This window comes from Ursus americanus, chromosome 1 (assembly GCF_024610735.1).
Source record: "Ursus americanus isolate L20-20 chromosome 1, mUrsAme1.1.p, whole genome shotgun sequence".
Taxonomy (NCBI): domain Eukaryota; kingdom Metazoa; phylum Chordata; class Mammalia; order Carnivora; family Ursidae; genus Ursus; species Ursus americanus.
Window position 1 is genome coordinate 90,687,593 of NC_142127.1, and position 21,716 is coordinate 90,709,308.

Below are 21,716 nucleotides of genomic sequence, written 5' to 3' on the forward strand. Positions count from 1 at the left end.
CACTAGGGCAGCTTTTGCATTGGTCAGGGGAGAAAGACTCTTTATTGAATTATGACCTGTAGAATTTATTAGGTATTAGGGCAGACACATGAACTCTTTTCCTATATAACTCCATCTTGTCCCTGGGGTCTCAGGCCTTTGAAAGAGATGTTATTTCACCCAGTTCTAAAATGGCATGCTCTGTCTTTCACTGTTTGTTTGTTTGTTTTGTTTTTAAGATTTTATTTATTTATGTGACAGAGAGAGTGAGCAGGAGAGCACAGGCAGGGGGAGCAGCAGAGAGAGAGGGAGAAGCAGGCTCCCTGCTGAGTGGGAAGCCCGATGTGGGACTTGATCCCAGGACCCTGAGATCATGACCTGAGCCGAAGGCAGTCACTTAACCAACTGAGCCACCCAGGCGCCCCTCTTTTGCTGGTTTTGAGAGTTGAATGGAAATGATCATGGGAAGCAAGCAAGCGTACTGCAGATTTCTTTCAGCTGAACTGTCCTAGATTTATCCATGTCAGACATCTACAGTTTGGATTCTGTATTAGTTTGCCGGAGCTGCCATAGCGAAGTACCACGAGGTACCACAGACTAGGTGGCTTAAACAACAGAAATTTATTTTCTCATAATGCTGGAAGCTTGAGATCTGAGATCAAAGTGTCAGTAGGATTGCTTTTATAGGAGGCCTCTCTCCTTGGCTTATAGATGGCCGTCTTCTCCCAGTGTCTTCACATGGTCTTCCCTCTGTGTGTGTCTGTGTCCTAATCGCCTCTTCTGATAAGACACCAGTCATATTGGACTAGGGCCCACCCTAATGACCTCATTTGAACTTATTTGCCTCTTTAAACACCATTCTGAGGTACTGGGGGCTAAGACTTCAACGTATAAATTTTGGAGGGAACACAACGGAGCTCATAACAGTTTCTAAGACGAAATCTGTGTTTGGGGAATCAGGCATGGTAATGAAAGTCAGGATCTAGTTAACTTATTTCTGGCATGTGCTGAAATGGTTGCATTTCTCCTAAGTCTTAAGAAGAAAAAGACATGGTTTCCTTTTATAATTAGTGCCAACTGTGATGACTTAAATACCTCAAAGGACTGTTTAGCACATTCACTAAGCCTTTGTTAGACCACCTGCTTTACCTCTTGTTAATATCCATGTGATTTGTGTCCTATTTCTTTAAGAGTAATATTTTAACCTCTCTCTACGAAGGTAAATTTTTGGGAAAAAATGGAATGAAACCAAACATGAGCTATCATTGATCCGCTGTATTTTGCAGTTACGTGCTTTCCCCACTTTCTCAGTACTGTCTCACCGTGAAAGTCAATTTCCAGGCACATTTTGTAGCAATGATGGTTGGAGGCATCGCTCCCTCAGCTGAAGGGATTTCATCTGAGGGACCAAGCCACAAGTTGTTCGAGAGGGATTAGCACTTCTCTCCCTGGACACAACTCGAGCACATGAAAAGAGCAAGTTGTGGGGGAGAGGGGGTCAATGAGAGAAGCGGCTCAGATTGGTGAAGGATAGGGAAACCTCAGTAATCCTCCCGTGGACACTGCCTGGTCCTGTGACTACATGCTCACTCACAGGTAGCACTTGGAGCCTTTCTTTCCCTTGTTGGGGAGGGAGATTTATCACTATGTGGATTTCAACTGATAGTTTGATATTAAAGTGTCTCATGCAAATTTTGGATGAGCTAGTTACAAAACTCTGAGACCAACATGCATATTTATGAGTTTATGTGTAATATTTATGAGTTTATGTGTCCCAACCCATGAAAAAGCCTTCTGTCCCTTATGTGAATTACCATGATCAGAAGTAGGACTGGCTATTGGCAGCTTCAGGAATCAAATTCTGCAGCCAGAGAGTTCTTTCTGGACCTTGGTGTTGGTTCAAGGCCTGTGGCGTTAGGAAGATTCATAGATTATGTGGTCTTGCCATTCTGTCATCTGTTTACTTGTGAAGTCCCTGGGGCCATGCTAGGCTAAGCAAAAAGAAAACTGGCTTTGGACTCAGACATTGGCTGGACCACTATTAATTTTTTTTACCTCTCTGAGCCTCAGTTTCCATACCTGAAAATGGGAATAACTCTTAATTGCTTGAGTCATGGAATTGCTCAATAAGTACTTGTGAAGTAATGAATATCTCCTTCCCTTACCTCAGATCAGTCTACTTCTATCCCACTTTCTTAGCCTTTCTATCACTATGTCTTTATCAAAAGCACTTCTTAGAGATGGATTTTGATATGTTAATACACCTTCAAGTAGATTTAGGACACTCTTACCTCTCTTAGGGGTATCTTTAAACATGTCTCTAACCATGGGAAGAAAGTTCCGTGTCTCCTTTGGAGAGGTTTTACATATTATTAAGCGGAAATAGGTGGGAAGGCATTGTTGGTACCACTTAAAGTATGCCCCCCAGGTGACCATGTAGCACTGTCTGAACATGAGGTTGGCTTGAGCTTCTGTAGTCCTTGGTATCATCAGAATCTTCACCATCATAGTCATGCCGTCATCATTTCTTCCTCCTCCTCTTTCTTCTTCTTGTGCCTGATCATTATGTGCAATCCTAAGTGTCCAAGTAGTTATTATAGTAATGGATTGCTTGGAACAATGGATGGTTATAAGGGTAAATGCCTTTGTAACCTCAAAACTGTTGAGCTTAATAGGTTGTCATGGACACATTCCATATCCTACCTATCAGTCTTTCTGTTCCTATTGTCGGCACTGTCACTCAACCTTGGGAAACAGCCTGGGTTTTATATTTAGACAAAAACTCTATTCAGATACTGGCTCTGGAGGGGAGAGAGGTGGGGGGAGATGGTAACTGGGTGATGAACATTAAGGACGGAATGTGATGTAATGAGCACTGGGTGTTACATAAGCCTGATGAATCACTGACCTCTACCTCTGAAACCAGTAACACATTATATGTTAATTAATTGAATTTAAATTTAAAAAATGCTGGTTCTGCTACTATGACCTACGTGAACTTGGACAAGATCCTTAACTTCTCAGAGCCTCAGTTTCCTTATCTGCAACATAAAAATAATAAACCAATGGCAAGACCAATTGCAGAGATGTTGCAGGATTAAGTAAAAAGAATGTATTTGGAGCATTTGGCACAGTTCTGGACACATGTCCAATTAATGGTAGTTATTACTATTGTTAATAATATTCTAATATAAATAAAAGCCCCTAAAATGATATCTAGCCTAGAGTAATGCTCCATAAGTAACAGTAATGGTTGTTATTTTTATTGTTATAGGAACCCTTCAAAACTTAACATAAATCTTCCACCCATCCCTGTACCTTTAAAGGAGCCTGACTTAACCAAGCCAGAATCACTGATGCCCAATGAAAATGAGACTTTAACCTGTGGCTCCAGTGTCAGCAGTGGCCTTGGACTTGCTCATTTCCATTCTTTATTTAACCCCTCCATTTCGTCTCTGTTCTCTACCGTCTAGCTTCTGACTTCTCAGTTCCGCCTTGCACTTCCAGCTCTGTGCTCATTCCTAAGCCCCGGTAGCTAAGCGGGCCTTCTGTTCAGCTTGAGGACTCTGGCTCACCTCATCTTCTGACTCCCCTGGGCCACCCCCCAGGCTTCTGCTTTCCCGCACTTCTGGCAGGCTCTGGGCTTCTCAAGGGGGCCATGGACGAAATCTAGCCACGGTCTGGGTTTGGTCGTTCGCAGGTCCTTGATCAATCAAAATAGGTTCTTATTTACAACCTCAAAATGTCTATTTGGCATGAAATTCCATCCTGGATCTTAAGTTCTTCTCCTTCGATAAGGTCCCTTCTTCTCTACTGGTTTACTAGACATGTCAGAGGCTTCTAAGATCAATTCACCTTTTCCCCATGGTGAGAAAGCTGCTAGGAATCCCGCATTCTCACAGTATTGGGAGTATTTTGTCCATTCTGACTCTCACTCTCTGGCACCTATTTTTATGAAGACTGCTTTACAGGGCCAGGCCTAATGATTAGGAGGATCATTAGTCCAATGGGTAGAGCGCACTGAAACACATTTGGCATAACTGCCCTGGGTCCATGCCAAAATGTCTAGAGAGGGGAGACCACGGTTCTTGCCAAAGCCCTGAGCCCCAGTGCGGGCCCATGAATCCTGCTAGTTAAAGGGTTTAGCCAGCCCTCATTTTAATTAAAATTTTGATTGTGCAGTTGCTTGATGCCTGTACTATTTCTCACCAGTTTGAATTCAGCAGACTTCCACCCCTTTTACCAAGGGCTATTTAATAGATCTACTTCAGCAAATCATTATCAAATAAGCTCAGTAATGAACAGGCAGATTTAGCTTTCTAAACTGGTCTTCCTGTTATACAGAGGTTTCCAGATAACAATTAGGAAGTTGTGGTCATGCTGTTGTGTCTCTTGGGATCTGAATGGCTTTTTATTCCATGCAGAGAAGCGGACAGGTAGAAAGCTTAAAAAGAAAATACATACACGCATTTCAGGAAAACGCCCCTAACGTTTATTTCAGGGTTGTTTCATAAAGCAAAAAGGCTGCCTTTTAGCTGCTTCGGTGCTTTCTGAACGCTTTCAAGCTACACGGAGAGGGATTCTGGTGTGTGTGGCTAAAACACTAGAGAGGATGATTGGTTTCATTAGCCAGGGAGGAGTGATAATATGCTGCAATACTTCCCTAGTTATTGGGCACTTTATATTAATAACTCATGATGGCTGAGTGTTTAGGTGTATATTTCAAACTCAGTGTAAAATACCATGCCATTAAGAATTTAAACACATTCTAATTTAATTATGGCCAAGAGCTGGTTCCAAGCGATCCTGTGTTTTTGTTGGCTAGTTTCAATATTGCAAATTTCGAATATGGAAAGATTTATTTTCTTTTACTCCTTGCTTCTTTTATTCTGGATTGTTAAAAACCTTAATCATTTAAAAGAACACACATTTGGAAAATGAAGTACAATTGAAGTTATGGAAAATTCTAGTTTTCTTCAGTACTATTTTGTTTTCCCCTTTGAAATGGGCCAATTTTTTTTCCTACCCGTAATGTATTGATTAGTCACATGTTCTTTTTACCTTCTTTTTTGTCCTTCAATGACTTTTCCATTCCTCAAACAGCTATACTCCTGTCACATAATTTTTCTATCATGGCTTAAATGGGAAAAAAAAAATCTACCACTTGGAAAAAAAACTATCCTTTAGTTACCATCCAAGTTAACTTGGGATATGACAGATAGAGATGATTGCCTGGGCCCTATCTTCTGGGGGCCGCTGACTTAGCCAGGCAAATATAAGGAAGGGGGAAGGAGTTAGTCCAGGACAACTAGTAATGAATAAGGTGGAAGCTCATGTGTGAATTCAGCCGCGGGAGTATTGCCGCCCTGTCCTACTGCCCTAGTTCCTTCCACACACTCTCAAGCTAACCCCTTTTGGTGGCCTTTGACAATCAATTTAAACAGACCTAGCTTACATGAAAGTATTTTAAGAAAATGAGGAGGCGGAGAGGAGGGTTTCACTGAGGGATTTCCCTTGAATCTTGAACACTTCAAATTGGTTGGTCACGACTCTTAATGTTTAGGAATGAGCTCAGTTATCAGTGACATCCGGGTGCTGGTGGATGACGTGAATCTCAGGTACGTGATGGCACTTCTACAGCCAATTCTCATTTATTCCCTGCCATCTGCGCCCATGGGGACCTCGGAGTCTCCAAATGTAGGAGGCAGTGGGCTCCCCAGTATACATGCAAGGGTAAATCTTGGGTTTCTGAGTCCTCTGTAACTTTCAGTCGGTAGGGAACAATGAGAGGATGGATGCCAGGGTGGGGCAATGTGTTCTGATAATTTTTTATTCTATTGGGAAAACAATATAATGAATTTCGTAATTTTGTATTAATTTGGAAGCCACAAACCATTTGGAAAAATTAACAAGCATACCCATCCAGTTTTCTTATATAAATTACACACTGAGAAAAAAAAATAGTCAATTTGGGGTGTGACAATGGAAGTATCCAGAAGATTCAGATATGGGTTTCAGGAGGGAGTGAGGGAGAATTAGCTTTTTAGATTTATAATTTTAAAGATACACATGTCAAAAGATGCGTGGTTTTGAAAAATGTTTCTTGCTTTGACGGTTTTGAGTGGCAAAGAATCCTTTTCAGGAAGTATGTAGCCAAAGGACTGTCCCTTAGGAAACAAGGAGTCCCATCTCTATAGTCCTTTGCTGCCCTGTTATTTTGATGTTCCCTGCTGCCTTGCCTGCCTAAGAGGGATTAGAGTTGCCCACTGCATGCGTTGCAGGCCACCCAAGACTGCCGAAAAGACCTGTAATATTTTGTCAAATTATTTTTTATACTAAATTTATATTTAAGAATTATATTGACATGTCTCTCTACCCCATTCGGCCGTGAGAGCCCTTCAAAGATAGACATTCTGAGCTGGTGCCCGGCTCGGAGCAAGCGCATGATCAATACTGAATAAATGAATTCATAAACATCTTGGTTCTGAAGGAGTGATACATGAACCAGAAGAAACTGCCCGCCCGAGGAGCCCGGTGGAGAGACGTCAGTGCCTGTGAGTGACGCCGGCCGGAATCGTGAGCGGACAAGGCCGATTTGGACAAGATGCCACTCATGAGTCATCTGCATATTAGCTGTTTGCGTTGTTAGTGTCTAGGACATTTTATCTTCTGTGTTTTTCTAGTTGGCCATGTATTATAAATATTTCTCCACGTGGCTTCAAGTCCCTCATGCTTTCTGTTTGTAACAGATGAGGACTATTCCACTGGGTTGCTACAGGATGATTTTCTTAAACTTTATGTCCCGTGGAGTTGTTGGTGTGAGATCCTTGAGTAAAGGGAAATGGACTCTTTGCTATTAATAGCCTTAGTATGAAAAAAGAGAAAAAACAAAAAACAAAAAGAAAAAACCGAGCATACATTTACATAACAATCAGCATAGAGCAGTGAACCAGTTTTCAGGGGGCTTTACCATTATACCCCCTTCCAGGAGTCACTTTCAGCATCCTACCTCCCACATTGCACACTCCCCTCACCTCAAACACCCACAGCCATTTCCTGAGGCTTGCCTCGACAGGACACCGAAACATTCAGGGGGAAAGAAAAATGCTCCAAATGTCTCCCAGATGTCTGAATGTGTGGCATAATTTGACATCGAAATGACTGGAGTTTTCATTTTCCGACTAGATGTTTTGGCAACATGCAAATACAACCTTAATATACTAAGTAAATTTCTCCCCCCCCCCAAATAGACTTAATTTTATAAAGTATTTAATGAGCACGTACTACGTGTCAGTTACAGTGGTGGGGATTAGAGAATCCAAGGCTTTAATAAATTATGGAGCCAACGTGAAGAATTTTATGGTTTTATGAAAGATAAAGTATGCATATTGCCTGTTTGGGCAAACATAGCAAATACTGATACTGTCAACTGAGAAGATTGTATTTCTCATACCTCTCTTTAATTTGCAAATTTAGTTTTACAGTTACTCTCTGGACAGTGTGTCACTTGTCTGCCAGAATGTTTTTTCACTAATTAGAGGGAAAAAAAATGGAGACACATCCAGTTTAGAAGGGACATGTCTTAGCTCCTGAGAAGAGAACAAGACCGGAATGTGCTACGCCTTCTTGGGAGCTCTTCCTCCATCCCCTGGGCTGTAAGAATAGAGGCTTTCTCGTCCTGCTGGTGTGGACCCATGTTGAAAAGATACAGAAGAAAATCATATCCACCACATCTCCTAATCAGGATTGCCTTTAATTGTTTCAGTTACAGAGTCTTCATTGTGGAGGCACATTAGGATAAATTAACCCAGGTATTTTTCAGTGCTGCTATGGATAAGGCATGATTCCAGGTGCTAGAGAATACACATCCCACACAGCGCTTTAGGTTGGTGACTCATTAGAAAGGTCTATAGGGAATAATCTGATTTGAATATAGGACCTCCAGGGCATGCCTTAAGATTAAATATTCTATTGTACTTCTTTTCAGTATGAAAAATCAGTGATTCAGAAGAGAAAAGTGATCAGTTAAAGATGACACAGCTTGTGGATAACAAGGGAAACACAATCCTTCCGGTTCTTGTTCTCCTAGACTCCTGTTTTCTTCACTACTTGAAATTCCATGTTCATTTCCTAGTGAGGAAAAAGCAGTGGACAGAGAGGAAGAAGTGTATGATTGTCAGGAACTCATTCATTTTTGAGCAACCTCTGTTTCCCAGAGTCTACTCCTGTGGTAGATTATAAAAATGGCCGCAGTTTTCCACCCCTTCCTGTATCCACACTATTTACTCTGCACCTTTGCAGCTCCTTTTAGTGAGAGCCGGAATCCATTTCCACGCTCTTGAAGTTGGGCTGGCCCCATGACTGGCTTTGACTAATACAGGTGGCCAAAGTCTCAGGCTTGAGTGCTTTTGCTTTCTTGGAAACATCTTGAAAAATAGGGCTGGGCTGGTTGTGGATGATGGGAAACTACATGGCCCCGTTACTGTGGTCATCCCAGATGACAGCTAGACAGCTGTCAGACCTGTGACTGAGGCTGTCCTAGGCTAGCCACCCCACAGCCCACCTGCCACCTGACTGCAGACATGTGAGCAGGGCCAGAAGTCAGCCACGTCTCCCTAGGTCAGCTAAACTGCCCAGCTGGGCAGTGATAAGTGTTCAAGCCAGTTTCAAGCCAGTGAACGTTGGGGTGGTTTGTTACTCAACAGATGCACCTATAATGCTGTCTAGTCACGTGATCCTGCCTTGCTGTGGAATTTCAAACTACCCAAGTCCCTGCCACCTGAATGGCGGGAAGTATCTGGCACACCATCATCCTGGCTCAGCCAGTCTGGATTTATTGCTGAGCCCAGGGCAGGCTGTCACATACACAAGGCCTGTGGCATCAACATCTGTATTGCCCTGGGGTGGCCGCCTCAGAGGGAGGCTTAAAGGAGGACATGGTTAGCAACAATGAGGTCCTCGAGGGAGCCCAGCGCTGTGCAGTCTCAGGTGCTCTGACTCACGGAACTCTAGGGCGTCCCTCACGGACGTGGAAGGTCTGGCCTCCTTAATGCTAGAGATGAATCTTGCTATGGACTGAATTGTGTTTCCTCGAAACCCATCTGTTGAAGCCCTAATCCCCAGTGTGGTGGTATTTGGAGGTGGGGCCTTTCAAAGGTAATCAGACCTTTAGACGAGGTCATGAGGGTGGGACCCTAATGATGAGATCAGTGCTCTTACAAAAAGGGACACCAGAGAGCAGTGGCCCTTCTCTCCCTCCTTCCCCCACCACCCCCTTGCTGCCACGTGAAGACACAGTGAGAGGAAGGCAACATGCAAGCCAGGAAGACAGTTCTCAGTAGAACCCAACCATCCTGGCATTCAGATCTAGGACTTTCAGCCTCCAGAACGATGAGATAATAGATTTCTGTTGTTTAAGTCACCCAGTCAACAGTATTTTGTTATGGCATCCCAAAACTAATACACAGCTGTTTCTAGTTAGACAGATGTTTGGCATTGCTTCAGGGGAAAATAATCTGAATGATTAAATGCATTTTTCACTACAGCTGTTTTGGCAATGTGAAGATGGAGCCAAGATGTGCTTGTGGGATGGCCCCATGGCTGTCCTGGGGAGTAGCTTCTGGACAAAAGGGGAAATTCTGGGAGGGGCCACAGGAAGCCCCCTTCTCTTCCATGTCAGGAATGCACATATTCCTTTTTGGAAAGAGGGTACTCGAACTCCATATGCAAGCTTTTGGTCCATGGAGATTTATGAAATACATACAACTCCCTTCTTTTAGTTACAAACAGACTACATTGAACAAGCCCACCTGCTGGGATGCCCTCGTCTTCCTCCAATCTGGGGCTGGGAACCACTGTTGAATTTGTGGTTGAAAACTCCAAGAAGGAAATTCTGCCCAAGGTCAAATGAGCGAGGGACAGAATATCAAAAGATAAAAGTGGTGACTTGTACGTGCTTGTAGTGCAAAGTACCAACTCTAGAATGGTACAAGGCATATTGATGCATAAATATTAGGTATGGATAATTGTGCTCTCATTTCAACTTCTTCACCCTTCCCCAAACCAATAATTCTATTATTAACCATTCTGAATGTCTTACATGTGACTTGGAGAGTCAGGTTTCCTGACAGAGGAAAATTCTCTATCATAGAGTGGGCAAACTTTCTCAATAAACACTAAATAGTACTTATTTTCCATTTTGCAGGCTATATGTGCTGCTATGACTCAACTTTGCCGTCGTCATGTGAAAGCAGCCAGGCACAACACTTAAACAAAAGAGTGTGGCTGTGTTCCTACAACACGTTATTTATCAGAAGAGGTGGCAGGCAAGATTTGGCCCATGGGCCGTACTTTGCCGATGTCTACTCTACTGGGTTAAATGAATACGTGTTTCTAAGGTGAGTTAAGCAGTGCCTGAAATGTAGTGATATCTTTGGAACTGTTGGCTCTTGGTTTTCTTTGCCTGGCGTGGAACAAGGCAGCAGGAAGTATGCACTAAGGAGAAGTTGGTTAGTATATAGTGAATTTGAGTCAAATGAAAATAAGGACAGGGAGTCAGTCGAGGGCAAGTGCACACCGCTCTGGCGCTTGCCACAGAATTGCCTTAAAGATTGTGTGTTTTAGTTCAGGCTGCTATACCATAGACTGGGTGGATTATAAACAACAGGAATTTCTTTTTTTTCTTTTTTTAGAGAGACAGAGAGAGAACGTGCATGTGCACACTTATGTGAACACGGCTGGGGGTAGGGGAGGGGCGGAGGGAGAGGGAGAAAGAGAATCTGAAGCAGGCTCCGCACTCAGTGTGGGAGACCAAAGCGGGGCTCATCCCATGATGCTGAGCCAAAACCAAGAGTCGGACACTCAACCAACTGAGCCACCCAAGTGCCCCCAGAAATTTCTTTCTTATGGATCTGGAGGCTAAAAATCAGAGTGCCAGCATGGTCAGGTTCTGATGAGGAACTTCTTCCAGGTGGCTGACTGCCGAGCCTTCTCTGGCAGAAAGAGAGCTAGAGGCCTGTCTGGGGTCCCTCTTACAAGGATACTCATTTTATTTATGAGGGCTCCTCCCTCATGACTTAATTACGTCCCAAAGGCTCCACCTCTTAATACCATCACACTGGGGCTTAGGATTTCAACATATGAATTTTGGGAGCACGCCTTCAGATCATTGGAGTGTGCGTCTCTCACGGTGCCAGGAAATAAACATGTCATGTACCATCTTGGAAGAGGCCATCCTCACGTTCTCTTCTACGTCAGATTTATAAACTAACAGTCTATAGGGATTCTGAATGCATAAGCTACCCTGATATCCTATACCCCACAGTATCCAGCAGAATAGGAGGTTATCAGTGTGACAAGACAAAGCAAATAAAGCTCTAAACCCCAGGGCACAGTGTCATCATACATGACCCAGACTAAGCGTCCACACGAATATCCCCGCACGGTTTACAAATCTTTTCCCTTAATCCTGGTTGCATTGGCTTTGCCATTGCTGTATTAGCTTAGTGCAGGTGTGTAAAAACATTTGAGCATGATGAATTGTTTCTCCAAGAGCCAAAAGGTAAATGATGAAAGAATTGGATAGAAAACATGTTAACAAGATATTTTATATTAGCTCCAAGGAGCTAGATCAATTACTATGATGTGTTACATGTTCAGAAGTCAGGAAATTCTAAATTATGGTTCCCAGTATGAACGTAACTCAGCCCCTTTGCACATGCAATATTTTATATGACTGTATATGGTGTTAACTTTAATGCTTTAACATCTATGCTTAATGTGGCAACTATAAATTTGAATTTCTTGACTTCAGAGGTTATAACATTTAACCATACAGCTGCACTGACATACTTACTGCATTCAAGTATTTCTTGGTGTAATATTTTGAAAAATAAACTTTCCATATGGATAGTTCTAGTCTTTTTTTTTTTTTTTTTGTTATCATGCAGGAATTGAAAAAAAGAGAGAGAGAGAGACACTGTGGCCCTGCCACTGTTAGCTCTGTAACTCTGTCTAGGTCATTTGAACTAAGTGGAATGTGACTGAACAATTTTCACTTTCCGGTGGTTTCTACACCAAATCACACCTTGAGGAAGAAAGATTTTCTGAACATTGTTGTGTCATTTATTTCAAAGGCTTTGGTCACCTTACAGATGGTGTGGACAATGCAAGACAAATTCAGAGTTTAATTTCAGGCTGCATTATTCACATGGTAATAACTGTAAATGGAATCTCCTTGAGTTTAAAATCTAACACAAGAGTCTAATAGGTGATTTATAAATGAAAAATTCTGCATGCCTGGGGTATAACCACGTTTCCCCATCAAGAATCTGGTATCAGGGGCGCCTGGGTGGCTCAGTCGTTAAGCGTCTGCCTTCAGCTCAGGGTGTGATCCTGGGGTCCTGGGGTCAAGCCCCACATTGGGCTCCGCTGGGAGCCTACGTCTTCCTCTCCCACTCCCCCTGCTTGTGTTCCCTCTCTCGCTGGCTGTCTCTATCTCTGTCGAATAAATAAATAAAATCTTTTTTTAAAAAAAAAGAATCTGGTATCAGGCCACTTGCTCCTTCAAGATAGATTTCTTTGCTGCTGTGTGCACATTGTTTTAGGTAGACGGGTTTCTCTAGTTGCAGAGAAATTCATTGCTCCTTCTCCCCCACCTCATACCACTCAGGGCTGCAGCTGTCTCTGGTTTTAGCAAATAAGTTGTGAAACAGCTGTCCTGGCCACTGCTGGCAAGAAGCGCAAGGAGCCAGGAAGGAGTCTGTGCTCTTAACCACTTTGCTATTATAATTGGTCCCAAGTTCCTTGTTCTTGGGCCAGGTACTCACCACACACACACACCCCTATGTGTAGGTACAGTGAGTATAGATCTTATTTCATAAGCTCAGGTGTGCAGGAAATGTAGCTTTTTAAAAATTTTCTTTAAATCAACTTTTAATTCCTGGCACTCATCCTACCGGGCTATATTGTATACTGCCCACAAGAGCCATACTTTAAATAGAAGGACACAGAGAGGTTGAAAGTCAAATAATGGCAGAAGATACACTATACCAACATTAATCAAAAGTATGCCAGTATATCTATACTAGTATCAGACAAAATAGATGTAAAGTTAAGAAGTATTACTACAGATAAATGAGAATGTTTAATAATATCTAAGGGAACAATTCAACATACTTACAGTACTAACCTAATACCATAGCCTCAGAAAATATAAAGTATAATCTAGCTGAAGTAAAAGGAGATATTGACAGATCTACAGTCATAATTGGATTTGTAAAAATAAACAATCAAAATGGTTAGAACAAGCAGTTATGTGAATACAACTTATTCTAACACAACTGTTAAATATGCAGATAAAAATATGTAAGAATGTAAAAGAGCTGACCAATATTATCTACCAACTTGGCCTAATTGAAATTTATAAAACTGTATATTTAAAAACGGTATAATACAAATATATTTCCAGGATGCATGGAACATTTATTCACCAATATTGACCTATATGTTGAGTCATAAATCAAGTCTCAAAAATTTCAAAGGATTGGAACTGTGTGTAGTTTATTTTCCAACTATGGTGGAATTAATTTAGAAATAAATGCAAAAAAAAAAACTCAGAAACCCTCAAATGTTTGAAAATGAAACAATACACTTCTAAACAATCGGTGGGTCAAAGCAGAAATCACAATAAAAATTAAAAACATTTTCACAGAATAATCATGAAAATACAAAATGCTAAAATTTGTGGGATAAAACTAAAGCAGTGTTTTGGAGAAAGTATATGGCCTCAAGTGAACATGTCTGGAAAGGCTGAAAATTGAAGATCTTATCTTCTTCTTTTTTTTAATGTATTATTTTTTAAAAATTTATATAAATTCCAGTTAAAGATCTTATCTTACACCTCAGAAAGCTTAAAAAAAAAAGAAAATTAAAAGGAAGGTCAGTAGTAGAAAGGAAATAAGAAGGATAAGATCAGAAGTTCATGAAATACAAAACAAACACAACAGGGAAACAACAAACTGAAAGTTGGTTCTTTGAATACGCTAATGAAATGGAGAAACTCCTAAGAAATCAGTAAAAAGGGAAAACACAAATTACCAATATCAGGAAGGAAGAATGGAGACATCACAGTGATCCTATCGATACTAAACATATACTAAAAGGGAGTTATGAGCAACCTAATCCAGTATATTTGAAAATTCAGAAGAAATGGACAAATTCCTAGAAAAACTTAACAGCATGGGAAGAAGAAAAATATAATCTGGATTTCCTATTTTAATTAAAAAATTAGATGTGTAATTAAAATTCTCCACACACATGCAAAACTCTAGTCTCAGATGACTTCAGATATCCAAGGAAGAATTTATACCAACTTCTTATACACTCTTCCAGAGGATAGAAAAAGAGGCAGCAGGGGCGCCTGGGTGGCTCAGTCGTTAAGCGTCTGCCTTCGGCTCAGGGCGTGATCCCGGCGGTCTGGGATCAAGCCCCACATCAGGCTCCTCCGCTATGAGCCTGCTTCTTCCTCTCCCACTCCCCCTGCTTGTGTTCCCTCTCTCGCTGGCTGTCTCTATCTCTGTCAAATAAATAAATAAAATCTTAAAAAAAAAAAAGAGGCAGCATTCCCAGATTGTTTCATGAGATGGCATAATTGTTATGCCAAAATTTGATGAATACATATATAAGTACATATTAAAAATATATGATAAATCAATATCTAAACAACCCCCCAAATTCGAGATCAGCCTTCTTTGTGAACATAGGTGAAGAAATCCTGAATAAAATACTAAATAATCAAATACAGTGACTACCTACCTACCTACCTACTATCCACGATGATACACAAGCACCAAGTCGAATTTATTGCAAGAACGTAGAAGACTAACTTAAGTTGGTCAGAATGTCAACGAATGTGATTTATCATATTAATAGAAAAAAGGAAAGAGCTCATCATATCAATTTTATAAAATTCAACACTCATTTATGATTTAAAATAAAACTCTTAGCAAGTTAGGAACAGAAGGGAAATTTTTAAATCTAAAATATATCTATAGAAATCTCCAGCAAACATACTATTAATATTATACTAATCCTAATACTATTAAATGCTTTTTCTCTGAGATAGTAAAAGAAATAAGGATACTTATTATTACTATTTCCATTCTTCATTGTGCTGGAGGGCTAAGACAGTGCAGTAAGGCAAGAAATGAATGAGAAGATACAAGTATTGGAATGGGAAAGATGAAAATGTGTTTATTGAAGATAATATGTTTGTAGAATATTTGAAAGAATCTATATGTAAACTATTATAATCAATATATTAGTTGTGCAAAGTCATTAAATATAAGGTCAATATAAAATTATTTCTACAAAGCAGCAACAAAGCTCAGAATGTCACTTAAAAGTGAAACCATTTGGGATAGAAGCCATCGAACATGTAGATAAACTTAACGCAAGATACATGTGACCTTACTGACGGAAGGTACAGATGATTACTGAAAGAAATTACGGAAGACCTAACTAAATGGAAGGATATATCTTTTTCATGGATTGAAGGACTTAAAATGATAACAATTTTAGTTGATTTATAGATTCAAAGTAGTGTCAGTAAAAAATTTCAGCAGGTTTTTCTTTTGATGGAAATTGACAAGTAATGTTTCAAATTTATATGACAATTCAAAAGGACAAAAGAAGACTGATAATCTTGAAGAATAACAACACCGAAAGATTTACAATGCCAATATCAAATTTTATTAGAAAGCAAAATGAATTAAAATGGTGTGATATTGGTGTAAGGATAGAGCAAAGAACAGAATAAACAGAATAAAAAGTCCCAAGACAGACTCTCATGTGTGTGGTCACCTGATTTACGATATAAGTGTCATTGCACTGCAGAGGGAAAAGGAAGACCTTTTCAATAAATTGGTTCAATGGATTAACCATTTTTGAATTTTTACTTCCCACTTCACACTGTACATAAAAAATCAAATTCAGAGGATCACTAACCTAAATGTAGAAGATAAAAAATAAAGTTTCTGGAAGATACCACTTGAGAATATCTTCATGATCTTGGGGTAGTTAAAATTTCCTACACGGAACCCAGAAAGCCTTAACCATAAAATGTGATTTATAAATGTTCTCCATGAAAATTAAGAACTGCTCATCAAAAACACATTAAAGAAGTGAAAAGGCAAGTCACAGAATAGAAAATATTTGTAGTACAAATAACCAAGAAAGAACTCACCTCTCCCCAAACTAAACAACTCTTGTCTTAGTCTGCCCAGGCTGCTGTAACAAATGCTGTAGACTGGGTGGCATAAACTACAGAAATTTATTTTCTCAAAGTTCTAGAGGCTGGAAAGTTCACCATCAAAGCTCCTGCAAGGTTCAGTTCCGGTGGGCACTCTCTTCCTGGCTTGTAGACAGCCACCTTCTCCAGTGGTCCTCACCTGCAGAGAGAGAGATTTCTGGTGTCTCTTCCTTTTTTTTTTTTTTTTTCCTTTAACTATACCAGTTCTATAGGGTCTTCTACCCTTATGACCTCATTTACTTTAATCACCTCCCAAAAGGCTTTGTCTACAAAATAGTCACATGCGGATTAGGGTTTCAGCATATAAATTTTGTGGGGGGCACAATTCAGTCCATTGCAACACTTAAAAATCAGTTTAAAAATATGGACACAATTGGGACTCCTGGGTGGCTCAGTCGGTTAAGCATCTGCCTTCAGCTCAGGTCATGATCCCAGGGTCCTGGGATCGAGTCCTGCATCGGGCTCCTTGCTCAGAGGGGAGCTTGCTTTTCTCTCTCCCTCTCCCTCTGCCTGCTGCTCCCCCTGCTTTGTGTTCTCTTTCTCTCTCTGTCAAACAAATAATAAATAAAATCTTAAAAAAATACGAACACAGTTAAAACAGTGACAAAAGATTTGAACAGGTGCTTCACAAACGAGCATGCGCAAAGGCCCACGTGCATATGGAAATGTGTTCAACATCATTGGTGGTTCAACATCATCAGGTGAATTAAAATTATTAAAAACACATTGAGATACCATTACACACCCATCAGAATGGCTAAAACCTAAAGAAAAACCTGACAATAGCAAGTATTGGCAAAGCTGTGGACCAATAGTTACTCTCGTACATTACTGTTGGGAGGATAAATCAGTAAAACTGATTGGTAACTAAAACATGACCCAACATACCTGTGTTCATCAAAAGACATGTGGCAGAATGTTGCCAGCAGCATTATTTTTAATAGTCCCAAACTAGATACAACTAGTGTCTATCGACAATAAAATAGATACATAAATCGTGATATATATATATATCTCACATATGTACACATAATTACACACACACCAGAATATTATATAACAATGAGTGAATGAACTACAGTTATACATGACAGACAAAATGTTGAGTAAAAAATGCAACACAAAGGAGGACACCTGATACAGGTATGGCTCCATGTATGTAATGTGCAAAATCAGGCAAAATCTATGGTGACTGAAGCCAGAAGAACGGTCTTCTTTGGGAAGGGGTAATGGCTTAGAAGGGGCACTGGGAGGCTGCTGGGCTCTGCAGTGTTCTGCGTCTTGGCTGATCATCCCATGAGTACGTTTACTTTGAAAATATTCATTGAGCCATACGGGTAAGGTTTGTGCACCTTACATGGATGTTAAACTTCCATACAAAAGATTTCAAGTATGTACAAAAGCCAATCATTTTTCCTCTTAGGCATTGAGAAGGGCAGGAAAGAAGGAAGACGAACGCTTAGCGAGAGTTTGCTATGTGCTAGGCACTTTACTTGCTGCAGTGCACCGGACCTGCTGTGGTCAGAGCGAAAGCCCCATGATTCTCCTTAACTTGACTTCACTTGACTCTGTGGCTGACCCTCCAATGGCGGACGCGGGAGGAACCGCGCTTTGTAGGTTAGTCTGTGCCTGTGTGCCTGAGGCCAGGCGCGGGCCCTACCCAGAGCACAGAGCACAGAGCACAGAAAATGACATTAGGGGAGGGGGAACTCCCAGAGGAAAATCGGGGCGATTTTGAGAAGGAGAAATGGGTGGTAGTGTGACAAGTCCTCAATAGTCCCTGGAATTGCACAGAAAATACCGTGATCTCTTATTTAGTAAGGTAATTTTTTTTTTTTCCTGCTTGGATCCCAATGTACAAGTTCTTTTTTATGCTAAGCCACCAAATAGAAGCTCATTCTTTCATGCCTGTGAAGCGGCAGAATGAGGAGCACAGGGCACAAGAATAAAGAGCCAGCTGGAGAGAGACAGCAAACTTCAAGGCCCTGCAAGTAGAGCAAGAAGCAATTTTCTTGGTGGTAAGTAGCCAGTTGGTGAATATGCTGTACTTAAGTGAACTCTGAATAACTGTATAAGCTAAGCTGGGGTTTGTTTTGGCAAGTAGTACTAAGGACTCTGGTAGACAAAACTGGCATAACTCCAGCGCTGGCCTGGGACACGAATGGCACAAGTCTAAATTACTTGGGTAAAATTAGAACTTACTATTGGAAACTCATTATTACAGTGGTTAGTGATATTTAATTTGCCTTTATCCTCAATTGCATATAGTTCGTTCCAGTATGTAAATGAAATCAATAAAAATCCTTTTTAAGGCATGTTTATGTTTTTCTTTTTAAAATCCTGGGTTAAGGTGTTTCTTTGGACATGCTGGGTGTCAGATGCTCAATTAGCTAGAGAAAGAATCTAATTCTTTGAAGACGGAAAGTATGCAGTGACTGTTACAATCTCTTAAGGGAACCTGAATTCTTTATTTTTTTTTATTTTTTAAAGATTTTATTTATTTATTCGACAGAGATAGAGGCAGCCAGCGAGAGAGGGAACACAAGCAGGGGGAGTGGGAGAGGAAGAAGCAGGCTCATAGCGGAGGAGCCTGATGTGGGGCTCGATCCCATAATGCCGGGATCACGCCCTGAGCCGAAGGCAGACGCTTAACCGCTGTGCCACCCAGGCACCCCAGGGGAACCTGAATTCTTGACCAAGGATCTTAACTTGGAGTGGTTCTTTCTGGATGAGCTTTATAATACACATTCACCGCTGTTAGTTCACTGGGGTCATACAATTTGCAAAACTAAATAAAATAATAAAAATTAAATAATAAAACATATGTACGCCAAAGGGCAGATGAGTGACCCCCACGATGGTGAGTTTCATGGAATTTGAAAGGGAAGAATTCACTGTGGGCTGGGGAAGACTTCATGAAAGAGAGAGACCCCTGGCTAGGGACGCCAAGGAAAGTACCTTAGTCCATTCATGGCAATGTGGGCTCCTGTTGGCACGCACCTCAAAACTCTTCCAGCTTCTACCCATTACCCACTCGCAAAGCTACGCCCATATTTCTAGAAATTCTTTACGGCAGCCCCTGACTTCTCAGTGCCAGTTGTCTTAGTCCATTCAGGCTGGGATAACAAAATACCATAGGCCAGCTGGCTCGTAAACTATAGAAGTTTATTTCTCACAGTTATGGAGGCTGGGAAGTCCAAGATCAAGGTGTTAGCAGATTCAGTGTCTAGTGAGGACCCACTTCCTGGTTGGTAGGCAGCCGTCTTCTTGCGGTGCCCTCACAGAGTGGAAAGGAAAATCTCTGATCTCCTCAGCCCCATATGAGGACACTAATCTCATTCGTGAGGGTTCCACCCTCATGGCCTAATCACCTCCCAAAAGCCTGACCTCCAAACACCAACACATTGGGGATTCGATTTCACTATATGAGTTTTGAGGGTCAAAAAATTCAGTCTATATCAGGAGTTAAGCCTTAGTAAAGAGGAGAGGGGAGTGGGCATGACGAGGAGAGGTACCGTCATGGAGAGATCCAGGGGAGAATAGTATGGAGGACCCAGACTGGATAGGGGACAACTCTTGAGGGGGCTGGTCTACTCGCCCAATTCTGTCTTCTTTTTTAATTGCCTTTGGAACACAGGAGTGGGTCCCCAACAGTGATGTCTCACATACAGGACGCTGACCCTCTGTGCATGGCTGATTAACCCACTTAGGATCTTAAGAACTTAGAATAGGAAATGGAATCATAGAAATGGGAAATTTTTGAGCTCAGTCTCCACAATGATAAATGTACTAGAGCAATGTTTCCCAACCTTTTAAAGAGTCTCTTCAGACATTTTTTTCCTAATGGCTCCCACACCCATGAAATTTTAATACCACAGATATACTATATATCTCTGTATGTACTATTTGTATATCTGTGCCTTATTCATAAAAGAGTAAGAGTATTTTTTGCCCCCTCCCTCAGGAATCAATTCTTGCCCCCTGAAGGGCAGTATCACTGAGGGTATATTTTTTTAGAGAGAACATTTCTGGACTCTTGTAGTTGGTCCCTAGAGTATTGCTGTTTCCAGACTTTTCTTAGTCCTGTTTGTTCAAGTCTTCCTTGGAATTTTTGAGATATTGCTTCATCTTCTAAAAATGTTCACTTTCTGTTACTTGCAACCCAAATAACCTAAAAGAAAAGCAAAAATATTTTCTAATAAAGGCTTTAAAGAAATCCAATCATGTTTAGAACACCCAGAGGGCTACGTCAGGGACTTTATGCCATGACGCTTCTTATCAGATATGTTTTCATATCAGCACTTGCTTTTTTGTATGGAAAAAAAGGCAGATACTGTTTTTTAATTCAAATTGAAGACACTCTGAATGCCACATTTAAAAATCTGCATGTTATAGAAAAGGCAACAGGAAATTGTTTTGAATAATGGAAAATACATCTGTGTCTGAATACTTTAAAGATACTGAACCTATTTTCATTTGCATTTTACACATGTATACCAGCCATTCCACAGAATGCTGAACAAGTAGGAGAATCGATAGCTGAATTTAATTTTGCACAGAAATTTCAAAGCTGGTAGAAATAGAGGATTAGAAGAAGGATCTTATCTCATCTCATCTCATGCACTATTATACCATCAAATCAAATCTGAAAGAAGTGTGTGATTTGTTGTTTCCTTTAAGAAACTTAGTTTAAAAGTTTATTTTTTATCTTGAAAATTTATTTTAAGTTCTCCTCGATAGAACTCAAGTTATGACTTTTAGATTAGGTTTTTATTCCCCACATTTGGTGTACATGGTTTTGTTTTTGTTTTTGCTAATAGTGGAAATTAAAGACCCTATTTTTTATGGTCTTCATACTTTGTTAATCTGGCTCTTGATGGTTTATCTCTTGTTCTCTTTATGTTGCTGTTCTCCTAGATTTGATGAATCTTTATTACAGCTTTTAATTCCTATTCCTTTTGCATATATATATATACACACATATATATATATACACATATATATACATATATACACACACACACACACACACATATATATATATATACTTTTCTTCACTACTTCCATATTTGTAATGATACCCTCTTGAAGTCTTTAGATTATTTTCCCATTACTTTTACTTTTAAGTGTTTTTCTCAGTTTCAAGTGCTTCTTTATGTTATGATTGTATTCTTTTCTCTAATATGTATTGTTAAAGCCATAAAATAGAAAGTAGAATCAAACAGCCTTCCTGTGCCTACTGGTTTTCCATAACTTCTACTGGGGCCTCATAAATCTTCTGCCTTCAGTGAAACAGGTAGATCCACTCTTTTATTAGCATACTTATTTAAAGGAAATATAGCTGATTCTTTCTTTGGGGGGAAAAGCCAATTAAAAAAACCCACAATGTTTAGTACCGTAGATTAAAATCAAAGCCCACACCCTCTGA